Source organism: Sparus aurata, chromosome 8 (genome assembly GCF_900880675.1).
Source record: "Sparus aurata chromosome 8, fSpaAur1.1, whole genome shotgun sequence".
Classification (NCBI taxonomy): domain Eukaryota; kingdom Metazoa; phylum Chordata; class Actinopteri; order Spariformes; family Sparidae; genus Sparus; species Sparus aurata.
The window spans coordinates 7,095,072-7,117,616 of NC_044194.1; the positions used below are offsets into that span (position 1 = coordinate 7,095,072).

The following is a 22,545-nucleotide window of genomic DNA, read 5'->3' on the forward strand; positions in this document are numbered from 1 at the left end:
CCTCAGGTGAAGTGTACATCTGCCCAAATGATCTGTGGCTGAAAAAAAAACAAAAAAAAAAAACACAGGGGAGATGAGGAAAACAGCTGCGGGCGTCCGTGGAATACACGAAAAACAGTCTCACCACCGTTTTTTTTTTTTCCCTCCACTAAATACGGCCTGCAGTGTGATCGAATGACAGACAAACTGTTTGGCAATTTATTTGGCTCGTCCTCCTGGCTAGCCGTGCTGTTGGTGGTGGGAAGCCAGAGGCGTCAGTGGTGAAGGAGACCCCAAACTTTAGACAAGGAGGAAAAGAGGAGGCCTGCAAGGAAGATCAATTTGAATTGCTGTGTTTTGATTTGTGGCATCCTTTTTTCGAGGATAGGGGGAGTATTGTTTTTTCCAGTCGTGTTGCCGACTGTTCCCCGAGCAGGCTTTCTTTCCTCTTCTTGTTTTCAATGATTTATATGCAATTGTGTGAAGATTGATGGCAGGTGTCCGAGAGGTGCACAGAACCGTAGCATACCCGAGCAATCACCACCAATCAGCGCTTTTCTCCACTGGAATCATTTTTTTATTCCCCTCGAAATTCAGAACATTCGTTGGCACGGCCTGTTGTTGTTTTGCCGGTTTACGATTTTGTCAGGTTAACTCTGAGAATATTGTGTAATTTATTTAGTTTTTTTTGATTGCCATCCTGAAGAAATTGCACCGAAAAACGTTCCGCTCAGTAAACAGCTCGGCTCTCAGATAACGATGCTCAGCAGTTACCCCGCCAGCCCGAGACGAGCGTGTGAACGCCGTCACCCGCACTGACCGAGGGAGGCCAAAGATATTTGGTTTCTTGAGTGTGAAAGAGAACGTGAACTTGAAGACTATACCGCTCTGCTGCCACAGTTAATGGTAACCTGAGAATGACGTTCACAAATAATTGATAAGAAACAAGTGTTATGCGGGCTTTGGCAGCGGCTTGTTGGCTCGCGTTTCGCCGTTCGGCATTGGCATTGTCACTCGAGGAGCAGCGGTGCGGCCTCATGTGCAGCCAGTGTTTATGCCGAGCACAGTCTGTTCTGTCTGCTCCGGAGATACATCCCGATGCTTGATCAGAGAAAGTTTCATTGTGTAGTACATGGACCCTGAAAAAGTAGGCCCGTGGGTCTTTGAAAATAACAGCTTTCCACTACTACACACTCAGCACAAGCCAGCCCACCTTGATTTAAACCATGTGCCTGAAACAAGATAATGCTTTTTTCGGAACGCTGTCTTTAAGGAGCAGTGTTTGCGCTGTGGCGTGTGCAGCTGTCTTGTCATTAGGAATCTAGATCCAATCAGCGTGGCCCGAGGGGTCCGACTGTAAAGCTCTCATTTTCTTGCCTCCATGAATATTTAGATGGCGAGATGTCAGCGGTTGTAAACAGACAGGGACTGTTTGTTTCGATGCACGGTCAGATAAAGATCCCCTCATGATTGTGTTTACAAAACACACTACACACTTTGCGAGCAGTTAACCGTTCACCTGTGACACTTTCCACTCACCTCACACATAGTCATCAGTGAAACTCTCATTAGTTCTCAGCAAGACGTCCGTCAGATCTTTGTTTGCTTCCACCTGTTAGTGATCTATTGTACGTGTCTCTCAGGCTCGTCAGTTCTGGTTATTGGCACGGAGAAGGATGTTTTACCCTAACGCTTGTTTACGAGCGTTCATTCAGCCCTCGTGCTCGTTTGGACTTAGATGCACGCTGCGGCTTTTCCTGTGTACATATTGCATAGCTTGTATAAGTGTTTCAACTACTGTACTGTAATTGCCCACAATGTCTTCCATATGTGGTTGCTGTATCCTGCCATCATAGCTTTCTCCTCAGGGAGCTCGAGGAACCGAGATGTCCTCGAGTCCCCTTATGAACATGAACATCATGTTCGGGGGTAGTGTCCTCAGTTTTACAGAGGGGACCCCTCTGCTAAAAAACGAGTTGCCACATATCAGAAAAGTGCAAGCAGATGACTTTCTTTTGGAATATGGGATTTGTTTACAGTTCTCAGTTGGTGGGAGGGTCTGTGTAGAGCTGCCAGCACTCACACTGACTTCTTAACCTCGGTCCTAATCTGCTTCATGACCAAAACGACATGGCTAATTACTTGTTTCAACTTTAAAAGGTAAGTTCGACTACTGACTCAAATATTTGTTCCTGAAGCCTGTCAGCCGAACTCAAGGAAACATTTTCAGTAACCATAGGACATTAAGTTGAATCAGCGACTGCTCGGCCACACGAACATCCCAAAGAATTTTGATTTCCCTTTTAGATTTCCTCAGTTTGAAGAGTCAATTCTTTGTTTCACACCAAAACCAGTTGCAGCTGCTGCTTAGCATCGCACAAAGACAATGTATGAAATGAAGAAGAAAGAAAACTGAATTCAAAACTGACAATCATCATGGTTTGCAGTGTGTTTATTATTGGTAACAGTCTACCATGACTTTTCTAAAAACATATGAAAGAGTTTCCATCATACATGTTTTCTATATAACTATATAAAAGAAGGTTCTCAAACAATACGTGCTGATCATGTTTCTTTCTGAACTTATTTTCACGAGTTGATCTGCACAGTATATTCATTCATCTCACTATTTTTAGTCAAAAGATATCAACTTTTGAAGTGGTTTGAAAATAAAAACCAGAAAATGAAAGTTCAACTAACTTGAAATACATAAAACTTGTATATTTACATTAAAGGTCCAATTTGTAAGAATCCCAGTTTGTCAAGTACTGATGGTTTAGGGTGACAGCCAACCCAGCCTACAGTCCTGAGTCGGAAATGACTCTCAAGAAAACTTTTTACAAAAACAAAAACTACTTACAAATTGGACCTTTATGTTGCAGGTATTGCAGTGTTTAGCATGCTAACATGCTAACCACTGCCCGTCCGGGGTTCAAAGCTCCTGTGCTAGCAATGTAAACACCAACACTTACCTGGGTCTCCAAAATCCCAGTTTGGACCACTAGCTGCCTGCTAACTGTGGTAACTAGCTAACTGCAGCTAGTTAGCAGCAGTTAGTGGTTACTCTGGTGTTAAGCTGCCCTCTATTTGTCCTAAGTATGAGTGGCCGATTCTTTCATAGTTTTACTTCTTGTTCCAGCGTATTCTGGTATAAATTTTGTTGAGTAAAGGTGCTGCATGTTTTGCTTGTGTTGAGTCCAGTGTTTTGAAGTCCAATTTAGAAAAAAAACAGCATGTTAATATCACTTTTCGACAAGCCCCGTCACCTCATCACTCAAATGAGATTCAGATTTTCCGGCGAAAATCGACTTTTTAATGTGGAAGTTTGGAATTGAGATTTTTCTTCTTGTTTACGGCTCTTTGTGTAAAACTGAAGCGCGGATTAATCACAGCTTGTCAATGTCTAGCTGGGCCGAGTTCAGTTGGAGTTAAGTTGGGGTGCCTTGCTGTTTCTTGTAATATGAGTCATTGTCAGCATTTCCACTAATGCATCACTCCATGCTGGAGGCTAGGAGGAAGACATACTTTGTTCCACCAACCCACGGCTGATTCAAAAGAGCGTGCATGCTCTCACAAGTAACCGTGTGAGCAGCACATATGAACAACAGCGGCCTCAGTGCTCCATGTGCGCCGTCAGGCCTGTGCAGACAGCTGGATCGATATAACTGTCTGTCGTTGCCTTGCAAGTCTCCAAAATCGACAAATCCTGCTTTTATTTAGCGGCGCTGACTTTAACCAAATTATTACTGTGTATAATGCGCTGTAAACCCCTAGCATCTGTTATCTTATGCTTTTTATTGCTCTACTGAATGTGTTTTTGTCTGGAATATAATGCCTTCATAAATGAAAACAGTGTTTGGAGCCCTCCTTCAGAACAAATCTCCATCGGTCAATTGATATAGCGGGCACGGACACAGAGGAAAACACTGAGAGTCATCAGTTTGAGCCACTGTGTTTTCATTGGCTCCCTCACTCTTGAGTGGAGCTCTTTTGATTGACGCAGCGTGGTTGCCATCGCTTTATGCATCATGCCAAGTCATTCCGATCTTTGGCTTCTATATCGATGAACATGGAAATCATATTTATTCCATTAACTGTTTTTGTGGATTTAAACTCTCCACACATGGGCCCTTTTTGTGACTTAACAGTGATTCCACTGTTTTGCATACTGTTTTGTTAGCGCTGCGAGGAATTGGCCGGGTCATTCAGATGTCAATTTTCTGATTTATTAGTATTATTTTGTATTGTTGCATTGTTCATCTTGCAAGAGATAATAATAATAATAATAATGAGCGCCCTCGCTGGACTTTTGAAGTGTGTCCAAGAGTCACGAGCACTGAAGCAATCCTACTGTTTCATGGTTAGCGTTCTCATGGAGTGGGGAGGGACGCTGGGTTTGTGGGGTTCTTCTAGGCGATTAATTATTGGTAATTTCCTTGGTTGTCCTCCTGTTGTCCGTATTTGTCTTAATCCAGATGTTTGTCTGTTGTCTTTTCTTTTTTTTTTAAAGATCAAACTCATTAAGTGGTTTAATGAGCCCGTGGTGTGATGGTGTAATTCTTTCAATGAGTGTGAAATAAATGACTGTTTCTTTCTGCTCTCGTCCCTGATAGGAGAGTGTGACCAGACAGCAGTGATACCACTCGTACAGAAACTCAAACAGTAAGTGTAGAACTTCTTATGCATGTAGTGATTGATGTATTTATATATACTGTATGTGTATATATATATATATATATATATATATATATATATATGTATCTGTATATATATATATAATATATATAATAGTATATGTATGTATATATATATATATATATATATAATATATATATATATATTATATATATATATATATATATATATATATATATATATACATATATATATATATATGTATTCTCTGTTTTATTCTTACTGCTGTTTGTGTTGTGTGTTTACATATATTATCACGCTTTACATATTTCAAAGGAGTCATATTCTGGTCATTTTCAGGTTCATAACTTTACTACTAAAATAGATTTTCATGCTTAAGTGCTCAAAAAAACTTGCTCTGTTTTAGCTCCTGTCTCTTTAAGGCCTCCCTCTCAAACACCTAGTCTGCTCTGATTGGTGAGCTCACACATGCCTGAGCCAGCACTGCTAACAACAACAACAACAGAGCAGCTGTGCTGAATCAATTAATGCGAGCCTAGTCGCGAGGCATAAATTACGCAGATATGTCACGTTGGGGACGTAGCGGGATGTCGAAAATGCAAGCAGTGTTTTCTGTGGCAGAGAGGAGCTTATAGGTCCCGTTATTTCATGTTTTTCCACTAATACCAGCCAAATTCAGCAAATGTCAAATGAAAATTTACCTTTCTGAGTATGAAATAATCGCTTTGAAGAAATGTTTTGTGCACCAGACGTTCCATTGGTGTTTTGAGTTTGAGTTGATATAACTGTATTTCAATTTTTGGGTCAACTCCTCTTCATCAAAAGGTGGAAACATCTTGAGAGGCCTCAAGGTGAGCAGAGAATGTATTTATTGGGTGGAAACTGATGTGACTTTTCTTGGAATGATGAATTTTCAGCGTGTGAAGGAGAGCGCCGTACTGAGAGACTTCTACCTGACGGTGCCACTGGAAAACTGTCAAAGCGCTATTATGAATCGTGCTTTTCTTTCTCTTTAATGCTCATAGTTCTGGTTAAAGAATGCAAATTTACTTGGGTTCAGTGAGGGCCACTATCAGATTCATGCTGCTCACAATGTGCCTTTTGACCAAAGTTCTGCTTGGATTTTACCAGCAGGCAGCTTCAGCACTCTATACAATAAAACTGGGAAGCTGAGGAGCCAACAGAGGAGAGCAGTACACAGCTGTGGTGGTCTGTCATGCCAGGCCCGGCCACTGGGGGGCAGTAGTATAGTAATAGTGGTGAAATTGTTTAGTTGGAACAGACTGATGATCAGGTACTTACAGGTGATGTTATCGTTTTTTAGCTGTCTGCATGTTTGAACACTGATGACATGCTGGTGCTGTAATTGGCAAGTATTTGCAAACAATCACTGATATGCTGTCATGAGTAATTGATCCCTTGTTGGTCTCCAGCCTTTAAGCCGATTTTACGATTGGCCCTCAAAGAGCTGTTTGTACGCTAATCAATCTGAATCTCTAAATTGCTGCCAGGTAGGATGTTGCCGCTCTCCTCCTGCGGATAACAGATAGCCTGCAGTTTGCAGGTAAACACATAATTGATGGAATTAACGTGGAGGAAATCCACAGAATATGAACTCCAGGTTTCAGACCTGTTTCTGGATCTGCTTCGCTTCGGGGCCCTCGGGGTCTCTCTCACCCAGAACGCAGTATTAACAACAGTTCCCAGATGAATATAAAGCATCTTAAGAAAATATTTTTCCTAAACTGAATTCCAGTCTTGTCTTCAGGAAATAATCTGAAATTAAGTTTTTCTCTCAAATGAGGTTTGAAGCGTTTTGTAATTCATTGAAATCTGTTATTCATTGGAGAAAGGTCTAATGGAAAGCAGCGGCGAGTTGTTTCATTGAACAGAATGAAGCTCTGAGACGAGACAAATCCTAGCTACACTTTTACTCTTACATTATTTGGTTATTTTAACCATAATTTCAGGTCTTATTTACATTGAAAATATAAGTTTTCCTTTGGCAAAACATTTAAAAACACAAGTTTATCCTCCCTCTCAACGTCGGAGGCAAAAGTGGTCGACATTTTTCTCACCAGATACTTTAACAACCATGCTACAGACACCAACGACAGTTATGGTTTGGATTGGTGGATTTTTTTTTATGTCATTGGGCACAAAGCTCCAATACAAAAAGTTCAAGTTTGAATAAAAGATGGTAACGAGCAACAAAGCCTCAACTGAAGCACTGGAAGAATTACAACCCTTGTGTAGTCTGAGTGTTTGTGCATCGCCTCTGTGTGCTGAGGTTCTGTCAAACCCGTGCACAGTGATAATCGCGTTAATGATAGCACTGCTGCCAGACAGGAGGCCGAGCTGTGACTGCTGCGGTGTGGTCTTTAAAAGGGCCACTGTATTTCAGTTTCACCTCTCTTTCTCAATGGATCATTACCCCAATGTGTGCGGTGATTTATGAGCTCCGTTACCAATGCTGGGAGCAGTTCCTGTCTGGAGGCTGTCATCCACCCACTGATTGCCACTATTTGTCTATGTGCATGTGGGTTTTTTTGTGTGTGTTGCATGTGTGTGTGGACATAACAAAGTGTGAGCTGTGCTGCTGCTGTAAAGGTTTGTTAAAGCCAATGTGAGCGTGTCTCTTTCAGTCTGTCTGAGGGGGGGTGATTGTTTTCCTGTCTGCATGTGTGAGACCTGTGTCCCCCCCCCCCAGCTCTAGGGTTTCACTCCTGGTAACTGGATACAGTAATTTTTTACTCTGCTGGGTGCGGATTGTATTTAAAACAGAGCGTTGTGAACTCTAAAACCAAAAGGCTTTGAGTGCATCACTGAAATGCCACCACACACACTTTACTCAGTTACTAATGGGCCTGAAGTGAGGCTGAAAAAATACCTGCTAAGAGCAGCACCTCAGTGTTTTCTTAGATTTGTCTTGCTAATGTGCAAAGCTTTGTGTCTTTTGTGGGGAGATTAACTTCATCCTGCTTATCTTGGGCGCGGCTGAGTGTGTCGTTGTTCGGACAGGTCTGTGTTGCACTCCAGCCATGAGGAATCTCTGCCAGCGTCAGCTCGCATCAGCCACTGACAGGCTTTTTCACAGAAGCCTGTGGCTGATGCATATCTCTCTGCATGTGCTTGTGTGTGCATGTGTTTTAAATGTATGTTGCGGGGGCCACAGCATGTGGTTTCAGCGTCGACATCGCGCTGAGCACATGCCTAATACTCACATCACAGGACGTGCGGTGTCAAACGAGGCAAATGAACCCAGCTACTGATTTAAGATGCGTGCCTGGCGTTACCACGGCGTTCAGTCTGAGTGTCAGTGTGGCAGTTGCAAAGACAGCTGGATGGTGTCTGTCTTCATCAGAGTCACAAATAACAGCAACACAGGAAGAAAAAAAAAGTTAGTTAATTAAGTCATTCAGTCAATAATAGAAACGGATGGGCAGTTAACACTCGTCTCCCCCGGTGACGGCGTGCCCGGTGGCAGACAATTGTAGAGCGAAGCGCAGATGGTGTCATTATTCTGTATCCATTACATTGTGCAATCCACGGTTGCTTCATAATGATACGTTGAGGCAGAAAGCTTGTCTGCTGCCAGTTTAAGATTGCAGCTCTTGATAAATACCATCAATGTTTGTGAGTCTGCCGCTCAGTGGTTGTAACCACGGTGACTTCCGCCTACTGTGACATCACATGCACCGCCTCAGAGCAGTCCTGTCATGCAGCAAGTTCCAGTTCATGAGAGCCCGACCAGTATATTTGGGACAGCTGTTGATACCGATATTAGCGGGTAAAATAAAACGTTCAGATACCGATATATCGACTGAAAATTTACAAAAGAGATCATCAAACACTATTTCGACAAAAATGTGTCATGTATGAAGGATATTTTACAGTATAACGATTACCTTTATCGTCTGAAATGACACACGTGCACTGACACAGTAAACTTTAATAACTACGCATCACCCCAAGCATAATTTTCTGCAGTGTGTTCTTTAAAACCAAACAAACACCAGCACATGTGTGATAAGCCGACATCGGCCGAGCGATATATCCGTCGGGCTCTTGTGTTTATGTGTTTATGGCGGTATGAGTCATCACAGGATAAGCTTGCGTGTGTGAACGCTTTAATTGTAAATAAGTTGCATTGGTTTCCTGGAAAAATGCATTCCAGGGATTCATTGTGTGGGAATTTGTGCACCGCATGCTGTTCTAGGTTAGCGTGAGCGGCAATTTGCATGCTTTCACAGGAGATAGCAGGTGTTCGGCGAGCATGAGTCCGATTGTTTTAGTATAGTAATATTTGCGTGTGCCTGCTGTCTCTTGTCTCGCTCTGGCTCTCTCTCTCTTTGTGTGTGTGTGTGTGTGTGTGTGTGTGTGTGTGTGTGTGTGTGTGCATCTGAATGTGGACCACCCAAAGCCTTTGAGCTCATAACAATAACAGGTCTACTTCCTTTCAGTGATATGGCAGAGGTTCCAGTCGAGGGGCTGCGGACGGGATATATACGCTATCAGTCCGCATCACAGCGACTGTTTAGTGGCCTGTCACGGCCGTAGAAGGTTATTTCCCCTCCCGGTGTCTGAATCTACATCCACAGAATTCCCAAGTACACATTCTCAGGCCTATATTTAGTATGAGAAGTCTGGCGTTCTTGAAAAGCACCAACATAGCGCATAGCTGTTAATCCGTCCCCCAGCAGATGTTCAAACTTGATGCTGCAATTAGTCTTTTTTTTTTTTCCTCTCTCTCTCTCTTTGCAGAATGTGGTGTTTTGAAGAATCTTCTCTTCGACTTGTTTCTACATTTTCTCTTTTCTTTTGTAAACAAATTCCTCTGGTCAGACAAGCATTTTCATTTTTGCGACGCTTTATTTTGCGATTTCTCTCTCCTCCTGGTGAGCGAAAATACACTGTGGTAATTAATATGATAATATGTGTGGTGGCATAATTTTTTCCAGGCATCACTGCGAGCCATGTTAAATTGAGGTCTGAGTGAGGTTTCAGCTGGAAACACTGAGGAGAGGCCCAGTACAGTATGTCTCTGTCAGTGCTTGGCCAGTTAAAAGGGGGAAATAATATTTGTTTTTTGGAGAGAAGAGCTCTTCACCCACAGCGAGAACTATTCTTATTTGCCCAGATAGCTGCCACGGTTTACCTCTGTTCACTTTCCTGCCATGTTTGCTGTCTCGGTTCATTTTGAGCTCCGAGACAATCCTGCCTTGTCTCACTTTTATCCGTGAAGGCAGAAAAAAGAAGAAAAAAAACCCCACCATGCTAACACTCATCGTATGGGAACCACAGGAACTATATTGTTGCTTCAACTTGATGATTTACTGCCCTGTGCAGTTTAGCCTCGGGAATCAAGTGCGCTAATGCGCTTGATCAAAAGGGAATTCCTCTGCTGAGCTTCTTATGCTTTGAAACTTTGTTTTCAGATTACTCTTCAAATTGGTTTCTTAACACCCCAACCCTTATAGGCTGTTTGTGTGCAAGGGGCTGATTTATGGTGTTAAATGACAGTATTGCTCTCATCTGTGGTTAAACTGGGTGCAATGTACCACTCAGATGCCCATGGCTGCCAGTCCCCCGGTCTGTCTAGACGGAGTAAACACCAGGCTTTATAGACCTGCCGGCTGACAATCACTGATGATTAGGTTTGTGGGATATGAGAAGCCGGGTCAGTTAAAATGATTGACAGCTAGTGGCATTCTTTGTGTGTGTTTGGTGGGGGCAGAGCGGTGTCGGATCTTGAGTGGAGGCTTCATCGTTTTATGGCTGACGTAAGGAGAATGAGAGTCCTTCACCTGCTCAGGCTGCTGTGAAATGATCAACACAAATACTGCTCGTAAATGTTAGGTGGACGGGGATACTGTGATATATAAAGGCATTTATTTCTGCCCTACTTCTTGGTTTCAAGAAGGGCTGTTCCCACAGCCAACAATAACATCCATAACACAGCTGATGAATCATACTGGTTTGAAGGCAGATAACAAAGGCCCTGGGACCTTCCCAGGAAGGAGAGTGTTGGTTTTGATTTGCTCCAAGATCCCCAGATCCCACGTCTCCCCTCGCTGTGCTTGGTGTGGTTGCTGCAAACTGGGGACGGGGATGGTGATTGTTCTTGTTGTTATTTATGTGTTTTTGCTTTCAAAGTTGTTGTTGTGAGCTCTTGGCGGGGGCTGGGTCCCCCGGGGCGCCATGGGAACCCCATCACAGCACTGGCACTAGATAACAGGTATCCATACTGTCAGTATTAGACGGATACATAGACACTCGCAGAAGTGTTGTTTTATCCATCCGTACTTGTTACTCAACAATTCCCCAACAATCATGTGATTTACTAATGATGTCTACTTTGCGTTGCTTTGTAGCTACGCCCGCAAGCTACACCCACATTTTAATTTGGCTCACAATTATCATTGGAATGATATTTGATCTTAATGCCTGACCATTCTTGATATATATATAGTTTTATTTGAGCTTTTCGTCTTTTGTTTTCGTCTCTCATGAAACGTATTTAAAGGCTGTTATGCATGTGTTCACACCACTCTAAAAGTGAAATTTGTTTTTAAATCAGTGAGTCACAAAAATAATTTGACTTAGTCATCAGCTGTCTAACAACTGCAGGGTAATTTGCCATGTCTGCATGATAAATGCCACCACATGCATGTCCGCCCGGAGAGAGATGGTTATAATGGCAGATGATCGGAAAGAGTCTGCCTCTGATTAACGCAAGATGCCGAAAACACAAAATGATTTTTTGCAAGATGGTGTTAGATTGAAGTATGTTTTCTATCAACTGCGTGCCGCTAAGTGACACACTTAAAGGGATATTCTGGTGTAAATTTAATCCATGGTTTAACACACCGTGAAACTGTGTTAGACTCCCTCTCGAGAGATCAAGTTAGCAGACCGCTAATTTATGGAGTTTTATCAACCTCAGAAACGACCACACAACAGCGATACATTGCAGTAAATGGGTCCAAATATAAACCGCCACCAAAAAGCCACAAATACTGCTCAGAACAGCACCAAACTTCAGCAACAGTACAAATAGGGTCTCAGCACATAGTCCGGGGCATCTAACCTCCGCTAGCTTAGCTGGATTTCTACTGAAAAGCTGACTAAATTTACCACTCTTCTGCAGCAGCTTCCTGTTGACGGGAAGTCCCGATGAGTCGATTACCGAGTGCAGTAGAGTTCCGCGGCTCATGGATGAAAATGTGTGATTATGACTCCATGGAAAAGCAATCAAAGTTCATATGTGTCTTACCTGCCAGTTTATAACAGTTATTATCGAGAGCGGACAGGGAAAAGAACGGAATTTAGCATTTCTAACCGCACTCGGTAATCGTCACGTCGGGACTTCCCCGACCCGGAAGCTGATGAAGAAGAATTGAACTCTGTTTTTAGCTTCCCAATAGAAATCCAGCTAAGCTAGCGGAGGTTAGATGCCCCGGACTATGTGCTGAGACCCTATTTGTACTGTTGCTGAAGTTTGGTGCTGTTCTGAGCATTATTTGTGGCTTTTTGGTGGCGGTTTATATTTGGATCCATTTACTGCAGTGTATTGTTTACGTGCGGTCGTTTCTGAGGATGCTAAAACTACGTTAGCTAGCGGTCTGCAAACTTTATCTCTCGAGAGGGAGTCTAACACAGTTTCACGCTGTGTTAGACCATGGATTAAACTTACACCGGAATATCCCTTTAAACTGCTCCTATGGCTGCACGGTTACCTAAATATGATCAAAGTCACTACCTGTCCAAGCCGCAATTTTAGAGACAACAGTAGAGACATGTTCACGTGTTTTCTTTGGTACAGAGCTCAACAAATGTCACATCGTCGTGACTTACATATTGTTTCATTGGAGAACAAAAATTGTGATAAAAAAACTTGTCATTCCAAGTGACTGTGAATCAATATCTGTAAAAGTAACCGCAATGTTTTTATTTCTTTTCATTTTTTTTGCGAGCTAGCTGCTCCCTCCATTAATTGTTAAACTAGAATAGCAGCAGCTCAAGTGTGCAACGGCTTTTAGCCAAATCATTTGGAGGGCGTGCACGTGCAGTATTTGGCAATAGCACATGTAATCGGTTGGCAAAAGAAAATGATCTCCATTGTTTTTAAGAATGAACGAGTGAGCAAATCAGATCCATCCTTGAGAACGTGCCAAGAGGAAGTTTGGTCAACCGTCGTGCCAAGCTTGTGCCATAGTGAGCAATAGCTCCGAGATCAGTATCACAGTTTAACCGCATTGCCAAAGGCATCAAGAACTGTTCTGCACCCACATGCGGCCTTTGGTTGTAGTAAACTGCCTCTCTCTCTCTCTCTCTCTCTCTCTCTCTCTCTCTCTCTCTCTCTCTCTCTCTCTCTATCTCGCTTGCTCTCTTGAGTTGTGGTCTGTGTGGTGGGACCTATCAGAGTACAGGATCAGTTTCAGAGAAATCTGGTTTCCTGGCTCTTTTTTCCCCCCCCTGGTGAAGCTTTGTGTGCCAACCTTGCTCTTAGTGTGAAGCGAGGGCGAATGAAGAAAATAGTGCGTGAAATAAAGGATGGGGGAACTTCTGCTTTGCGTGGCATAGCCGTCTGAAGTTATCACATTGTGGTATCAGATATATTAGCGTGATTTTTATGCAACCGAGGGTAAACAGGTTCATTGCACATTGCTGCTCAGTCTACAGTTCGGCCTGTAGGGCATGGACTTGGCAGCCTTTAAAGCTGTTCACTGTGCTTGGTGTAAAAGGGTCAAACGATGAGTTTGTCTCAGGTAAATGGAGATTAACCTGACAATTGTAATCACAAGACCTGTAGGGGCAGCAGCTAGGGATAGCAGGAATCACATACCTTGACAATTCGCATCTGAGCTGAACCAACTGCAGCGCTGCATCTCTGCCAGTCTACATTTACCCAACACCAAACTGGGTTTAGTTCCAAATTTAGTGTTTCTTTTTCTTTAGTGTTTGTTTTTTTTAGATTTCCCTGCATCAGGTTATAAAAAAAATGCCTGGTAATGGGTTGACTGTACAAGACTGAGCAATATGTGTTTTGTCCACAAGGGGGTAGACATTCAGCACACATATGGTGCTTTTTACAGTGTCAAAGCCTTGGATGAGTTTCAGCAAGTGACCAGCGGCGACACCATGAATCCAATTTTGAATGTGTTTTAGCTGACAGAGTGTCTTCCTGCCGTGTTTTGGTTTCACTCCTGCATAAACACAAAAGGCAAACTGCTACAAAAACCCCACATGCACAGTCGCCCCCCCCCTTCACACCCACTCACCCACACTGCACTTGAGCACAACACACTGTGACAGGGAGGACTTGAAACTCAAGAGCACCCCGGTCATTACCTGTAAGGACCTGGTTATTATCCCATCAGCGTCAAGTTATCTTGGTCATTTCCTCAATAATTCCACCTCTAAACCCCAAAGTTACAGACAGACAGACAGACAGGCAGGCAGTGCCTCTGATTGTGTATTCATAAAGACAGATGAGAGTGATGAATGAATTTAGGGACAGATTGGAAAATAAATGGCAGAGTGAGAAGGAGATCAATTAGTAACAGCTTGCCGCTTCCCTCCGCCAAATGCACTCATGCTGCATGACAGCAGGAAGGGAAGTTAGGATTAAGTTGGAATTTCACAATGTTACACATATTAAGAGACCCAGCAGTTGTGACTCTCAAATCCTTTATTATTTATGCCCGTGCAAGCATAATGTCTTTATCAGCCCTAATGACCTTCATCAACTGTGGAGGGGGAGGCTAAAATTTCCACATTTCCCCTAACAACCGTGAAAAGTGCCCGGTCTCCGTCAGTCACGCCATTATATGTACACGAGCCGTAATAGGGAAATAATGATAAATAACCTGAAGTAAACATCTCTTCGTAGAGGAATGAGTCGTGGCAGCGGGGGTATTTTTGTGCAATTTCCCAGGAATATTTATGGCTGAATGTTTCCAGCATCACAAGGCTTCTAATCAGTTTGTGTTTAATGTCCTCCTTAACGGGAGCCATGGTAACGCACGCACAATATCCATGCATGCACACGAACACAAAAAAAAAAAAGAAAAAAGATTTGTTGGACCCTCCGTTCACACTACTGCAAGTTTATTTCGTATCGCACGGCTGATAATGGATGTTTAAAGACTTTGGAGAGTTTTCACACTGTTTTTATTTTTGTATAAAGGAAAAATGTTGTGCACTTGCCAAGATATGTCATATTTATGTCACATAAACAGTTCTGTACGATCTGCTGTAGGTCAGGTCAAATATCCTCTGTGTGTGTGTGTGCGTCGCGCGGGTGCAGCCGGCGGACACTTTCTTACGGTCTCTGCATGTGTCTGAAGATTTATGAGGCCCTGCACTTCGTCCCCGCTCAGCTTGATTCTCACACTCGGCTTCTGCCTCTGTCTTTCTCCCGATGGTTATCCCTTCCACCAAGATCCCAGCGCACAACCGCAGGCGAGCCTCTGCATTGTGTATGATCCCCAAAACATTTTTGTCCTATTGTTTCTGGAACCGCAGTTCTTCTATTGTCCCCCGACTGTCAATCCGTTGTCGCTCGTTCCAACTTTGACTCTCAAGAGAAATTTCTTGGCTTGTCTTGGCACGATTGAAGCTTGTGTTGGCAGGATTGCACTGGCAGTGTGACTGGACTTTGAGTTCAAACTGGGGACGTTTCTCGCAATCCATTAAGGTGGGCTGTTTTATCTCCAGAAAATCTTTAATAAAAACGCCACGCTCCTATCCTCCAGTTACTTCCTGCATCAGCTACAGGTGAAAGTGGATACCTCCGATGTATTTATTGCCGCATCTGTCATTCAGTGTGACTCTTAAAAGGGCCCTCTGTTGTTTCTGTGGTGACCCGCTTTGACCTTTCACTCGTGACCTCATTCCATTAAGTTTCAAGTGATCCACTCGAGGCATGCGCTCACTTTAAAAAACACACCGTGGAATTTCTGCTACCAGGCTGCCGCATTTGTTGATGTCATACCCATGAAGCGAATGCCATTACGGTTGAAGAAGGATACATAGCAGTGCATCGTACTTGTTTGAGTTTGCATTTCAACCGTATGGACACGCTGGTATGTTCATAATAAGCCTAATCCGTCTTCATTTGTGTTTGAACTTGCTGAACTTTTAGATTCAAGCTCCTCTGATTCACACATCAGAAGTACTGGACGGGTGCCATCTCCAGCTCGCTCAGCTTTTCCATTCGTGGTCCCCATTTTTAAAGTGCTTTTATAACATGATCTCAGTTAGGTACAAAAACAATCCCCTTTTTCATGTGAACATCTGGACTTTGACGGACCTCGCACTACCTGTCAGACATTGCGGGCAGCGGAGTGTATATTTTCAGAGATGGGGGGGTGTGGCGCACTCATCTGTCCGTGACTATCTGTTGTTTACCCGTCAGTGCTGGATCAACACAGATGACCCGCCGTGTGTATTTGCATACAAGAGCATGTGTGGGTATCGTTTTCCTGACTGATAGCTGGGGTGAGGCAGCCAGCACATCTCTGACCCCGACTACTCTCACATTTGCAGCTGCTGTGAAAGTCACCAGCGAACACTGGGTGTTGCTTGACCTTGACAGGGGTGTGTTGAACCTCTCAGTGTTGTTGTTAGTTAAGAGCAAAAGGGAAGGAAAGATGTGAGGGAGTTCAAAGGACGACAGAAAGAGTGCATGGGAGAGAATGAAATATATTAATCAAGAATTGGGAAAGTGACCTACTGGTCAGAATTACTGACAAAGCCAACGATTATTGGCCGACAAAGTCTTGGACATGTGGACCGTGGAGGGCAGATCGCCTGCTGTGTTTGTTTTGGAGTGTTAAAGGAACAATACCGCCTCTATTCTCCTGCAGATGGAATTTGGAGTCAGGTTGGTGGCTCAGGAAGATCCAATCATTCCATTGTTATCTGGGAGAGCGATGGTGATGTAGTTGTCCTTGAAGACAGAAGGGGGGACTGAGTGCACCTGGGCACCCGCTCATTCCACAGTTACAGTAGTGCAGTGGCACGCAGCATTTTTAGCAAATATTCCTGGAGCAGTGTGACAGCGGGTTATGTAAGAGGTGGAGGCAGCCACAAGGGATCTATACCTGCCAGTGCAGAAATATTCATGCCATAATGCCGAGGGTGGGTGGGTAGGTTGAGGGAGTGCAGTATTTCTGTCATCTGTCAGATATTGGAATAACGAACACTGAGGTAAAAACTTGGAGCTGATTGATGCCAGATTGCATTTTTTTTTTTACATGGAGCACAGCGAGGGAAGTGGAAAGAAAAGAAACCAATTTGGATGAAAGAGGATTCAACAGGGACGTTTATGTGTGAGAAAGACTACTGTGAACCGAAGAACTGTGTTTGCTCATGTAACCGTTGAGCATTAGGAGTGGATATCCATTTACCTGTCATTCATATAAAGACCTGGGCAGCCACTGTGCTGCAGCACTGTCCAGTGAGTTTGAAAGTAAACGCCCCGGCACACGGGTGTTAAGTAATGGAGGGGACTCATGGAAAGTGTCATTTAACTCAGCAACTCTCCAGTTGGCTGAAATGCTGATGCATATAAATGTCCATGTATGCAATTAAATAGTGAAATGCCTTTTCAATTACAGTTATTGGTTTTGTTCTTTTCCTTTAGTCTTGGGCACGACTCGTGCTAGGGCTGTCCGTCACTTTGACATTTACGACCGGTTGGGGAGGCGGCTGGTGAAGACCGGGTGTTTCGGGGGGAACACAGGAGAAGCGTAATCAGCTACATTGGAGCTGGATGCCTTATTATTAAGCAGATGTGGGTTTGGCTGGACAGTGGGCTGCAGTCTGACAATCTGACATCATCTGTACAGGAAAATGGAGTGACAATAACAACAAAGTGTCTTATTTAACGATGGGACCCTAAAGACTAATAAAGCGTCTGCAGCGTTGCCCCCATCAAGCCCTCAGTCTGTCAGCCCGTGCCAGTTCATGCGCTTGGTGGTTCTTGAAACAGTGACACCCCCTTATTAGTGCTCTTTTGACATGGATGTGAGTCTGGATGTGCAGACAGGGCCGCCACAAGTAAGGACCATGATGGGGATCACAGGGTCACACAAAGTCATGATTGTCATCGGGTTAATGTTCTCTTTGAGTTCTGTTTGTCGTAAATGAATAACATGCTCATTAAATATGAGCTCAGAACAGTTGTGTGCCACATGTTCTTAGGATGCCCATGACAAAATTTAACGCAGTGTCCGTCACCACATGAATTCACTAAACACCATTTGTCTGCCTCCAATCTATTTTATGGTACAGATCCAGACTACATTCATTCTCAGCTCAGTGCTGAAAGCGTTCAGAGGCCCAAGTTAAACCCAGCTCTCAGAAATCAAACATTTTTCGTGCATTAGTGGTGTCACAAAAATTTCCAACTTTAAGCTCAAGTGGAGGAAGGAACCAAACAGCACGGCTGTCAAGAACCATGCTGACAAGTCTGAGTTTATGTTTGGAGGCAGTTCTGTGCACTGACCTGGCTCAGGCCAGCGTAATCTGAATTACTGTCAGCATAGTTCTTGTTGTTTTTGTTGTTGGTGAAACTCAGTGTGGAGAAATGATACTGAGCAGAATGGCGTCCTCAGGGCCCGTTCAGTGAGGAAGCAATGGAGTGCGATTGGTGAAATTTAATAGCGCACACATGCATGTGCATTTTTCTAGGTGTTTACCTTGCACATGTGTCCCAACTGATGGTGGCTGGAACATCGCCAACGATCTCGGGTTTCAAGGCCAACACAGTTTGATTTCAGATTATTAAGTGTGTGTCCTGGGTGAACTTTTTTGCTGTGCATGTGCATGTGCATGTGCGTGTACTGGACCCTGCTCTATGTACACAACTGATAAAAGTTCGTGGATGTGTGTTGTATCTCTGGTGTCAGTAGTTGGTAACGCTGACATCAGCTACAGTAACAGCCTGAGGCCAAATGATACGCCGGGTGGAAAATGAGGACTTGTAGTATCAAAGTCAGGGTGTGTTTTCATTTGATTTGGAAGTTTTTCAATTCCTTCATGTCTGTCACAAGTGAAATATCTGTATGTGTTACGAGCACAGCTGTATCCATTCCAGCTTTAAGCTTGTTTTCACAGGTACTATTTTGACAGAGTATACTGACTGTTTTTTGTTTTTTTTTACAAAGGGCATTCAAGTGAATACAGTACAGAATATAAGTGCGTTTTGTGTTGGACTATATCCTGTGTCTGTATAAGTGTTGGGTGCTGTTAACATTTGAATAGACAGTAGTACCTGGAATTCACTACAGTGGTGCCTTTCTTGCTCCTTCACTCTAAATGTAATTTAATTTGTAAGAAATTAGTCTCCAACAACAATTTATCCACTAAGCTTATTAATTAGCTAAAGATGTTGATGGAGTTGTCATTGCCTCACTTAGAGTTGCTGGAGGGTTCAACTTCGTTGCTGGCTGCAGGCCTGCAGACGATTGCTGCAGCTGCAGCGGGAGAACTTGGCTTTCTTTATCTTCTTAATTGATGCCCAGCAATGCAATTCACATCACAACTTTTATAAGATAAGTGTTTTCTGCATCGAGCTTTGAAAAGTGCAGCCACGTCTGCGACTGCTTTTGGCTCATCATTACCTGGATGCAGGTGATGTAGCTGCTCGCTCTCTCTCGCGCTATAGTCTCTTACGTTAATGCGCTCCCAGGTAACAAAACTTGGCACAGCTTGATTTGATGTAAATTGGTACTCAGTGGTACTGACGTAATTCTGTCAGTGACCTTAAAAGTACTGAGTTCAGTACCAATCTCTTGTCAGTATTAATCTGGAATACCTTCAATTGTATGTTAATTGTGCGAGATAATGACACTTCATTAAATTCATGAATGCTCTTCCTGTGAAGGAAATGTATATTTTCTGAGGAAGATGTTAATCAGCATGTGTTCAAAGGTTGTGAAGGCTTCCTTCTTTCATATGCGTCCAGGACGTGTGGAAATTTATATATGTGTGTGTGTGTGTGTGTGTGAGCGACTGATGATGGGCTTTCAGTGACATCTCTAAACAGACCTGACATTAAGGTTTCAGCAGTAATCAGAGGTGCATCTATCAGACAGGCCCAAGTGTCAGCCTTTGAAGATTATGACGTGAAATGAAATAACACGGATCTTTTTCCATGTTGTTATTGCAGTTGTGTTTGGTATATTGGGGCTCAGCACATGGAAGCTATTACCCTGAGGGCTTAGGAGCACTTTTCCACGGAGGGAACGGGGGGCTGGAGAACATCTATGAATTATGCCCAGGGGCTTATTTTCCCCTGAAGCCCCCTGTCTTCTCTGTGGAGGAGAGGACAGCCTGGTTTCCTTTTGAGGCTAACCATGAAGAGTGTGAATCCTGGCTGACAAAAAGTCATGTGCCACTTTGTTCTTTGCATTATTAATGGAACTAAAACAGGCTGCCAGTCCTCCGCCAATAGAGCTTAAACCCACAGAAGAGTGAAGTCCAGGGCTGTCTGTCACTTCCTGTGGATCACATCTTTCCATCCCTAGCTGGACTTAACCCTACAACTGACATCCAGCTTTACCACCATGGACCATCATCCGTCTCTTCCCTTCGAGTTCAGTCCCATATGTCTTCTTCGTTGCCCATTCAGAGATGATTTGCCCAACTCCGCCCCGGCTGCTGGAATTGGTGGTCCAGACTCAGCGAGCCTGTAAAGGAGATGAGAGTCATAGGAAGCCCATCTGGACTATATCAGGACTAGGTAAACAGAGCCAGATCCTACATGGAGCAGTGGAGCCAGGCCTTGGCTCCCACCCACCATCACCAAAGACTCAGGCGACTGCTCAAGATACAAAATGATACACACATTGCCATTAACTCAAACCGTGTGCAAAAATGCAAATGTGCTCTACGCCCGCTGTGCACACTCTCAGCCTGGTGCCATTTTGGTTTAGTCCTCCAGTAGAGAAGTGGAGATATAAACCCTCTCCAAGGCCAGGTCAAGTGGTTTTCTTGTGTTTTTTTTGTGGCCCATTAAAACGTTTTTTTAATAATCTCTGCTTCTTACTGGCCTAGATCTTTGGTAACTCCCAACTGCCCCTACCACCCCGAGCAGGTGCTATCCCCCTCTCCGCCTCAAGTCAAAAAGTATTTGTTTCAAGTGCTGATTAAAGAGAGAGCGTTTCACCTAAAGTGGGGTCAGAGTGAGGCTGCAAAGTGTTGCCCACGAGTTCAGACTACACACTCTGAAAATGACCTAAACATATCTTGTCCCCTACAGAACTGTATGACTGACGCATTAGAAGCCCGACCTCTTGACACCCTCTGTGTACACGTGAAGCGTGTCTCTAGGGTTGATTTAATGCTGCCACTTTGGAATTTCTCTGTTGGGTCTCTCCACCTGGATCTTTTGTAGCATACATTAAGCTGCAAGGTTATGTTAAAAAAAAAAAAAGGGAGCTGAAGGAGAATTAACTAAAGCAGCAAGTTTCCACACGTGTTTGGATGATTTTCTCTTTCTCCTCAAGACTGCAGTCACAAAAACAACAGCCTTGTTCCTTCAGCACTCCATCTCCAAGCAGCCAGTCACCACTGTGTATTTTATTCCTGCTGTAGGCATATATCAGAGTCGGCCAGCTTTAATTCATGTTCCAGCATCAACGTTAACTGTTGTGGACCTAACCCGGCCTTGTTGTCACACACTGCAAGGCCAGACTGTTCCACTGGCACACTGTGAGCTCTACACTTCATTACTCCAGTGTTTTACTGACTTGAGATGTTTTTCTGTCTTTAAAATAGAGAGATTAAGTGTCCCGGCCTTGTGTTCACTGCACGTTTGATCTTTTGTTCTATGCGGTGATCAGCCTTGGAAAGACGACGACTGGCCATAAAGACGCTAACTGCTCTGCGTCCTGTTCCTGGAGAGATTTATAGTAATAATCAGGTTGTAAGCGGTCATGGCCAGGGCAGACTCATATGGAAATACGCGATGGTAATAATGATAATAGGGCTCCTTTATAAACACTGACGTTTGGCCGACTCTCTCATTAAAACGAGTCGGAACCCCAGTGGTCCGTGTTGCAGACATCATCAGCACAACACAGTTGGAGATAGAGGATGGTTTGGATCTCGGACTAGAAGTTCTCATCTGGAGAACACTGTTTATTGGTAAGCTTTTCCATTGGGAGCCTGCATCAGACACTGGAAACAGTTTGGGGTTAGTGGCAGACTGAAGCGTAGCTGGCCTTACTTTGTTTCCCTGCTACGTAGGGTTTCTGAACCTCAAGTCAGACTGCTTCAATCTTCATGTAACCGGAAAGCGTAACCGCTGCATAACACTGACGCTCGATCTATCCACGTGTTTCAATACAACTGTACTGGAGTGAAAGGCTTGGTCCATTCCCCACCACCTTGAAATGTCTTATGAATGAATGTGGTGCTCCCAAATGTACCTCCAGACGATGATGTTGATATTGGGTGATTCTGCAGACTGTGGAAGGCCTGGTTTTCTAATGTATCACAGCCTTGCGACTAAAGCTTGGTTAAGCTATGTTTAAGGTATGGATCAAGTGTAAACCTGGCGTGACCTTACCCGTGTGGACTGCCGTTTTGAATCCTCCAGTTTGGGATTATGGTCTACACAATTGTGGCTTTTTGGAGCCAGAAGTGACCGTATTTGGACGAGAGGATGGAGGTGGGGATGATATTGAAAGGACCTAACTGAGAACCTGAACGCACGGTGTAGGAGTGGAGCCTTGCTCTAAAGCATTTTTCGTGCTTTACAATGTATTCTACTATAAATGGGACCATCTTTTACAAAATGAACATCATACTGCATTGGATAAGACTTGAAACTAGCAATTGAGATGATAAACCCATTACCAAACAATTTACTGCAATAAGAAATTAAGTGAGAGG

The 22,545-nt window shown here is 43.7% G+C and overlaps 1 long non-coding RNA gene across 1 annotated transcript in view; it reads left to right on the top strand.

The window, feature by feature from the left end:
* LOC115586826 (uncharacterized) overlaps nt 1–22,545 on the top strand; it is a 63,295-nt gene that overhangs the window by 9,956 nt on the left and 30,794 nt on the right. Inside the window, exon 2 of the long non-coding RNA XR_003984917.1 lies at nt 4,593–4,641. This is a non-coding gene — a long non-coding RNA (uncharacterized LOC115586826). The remainder of the gene's footprint in view (nt 1–4,592; nt 4,642–22,545) is intronic.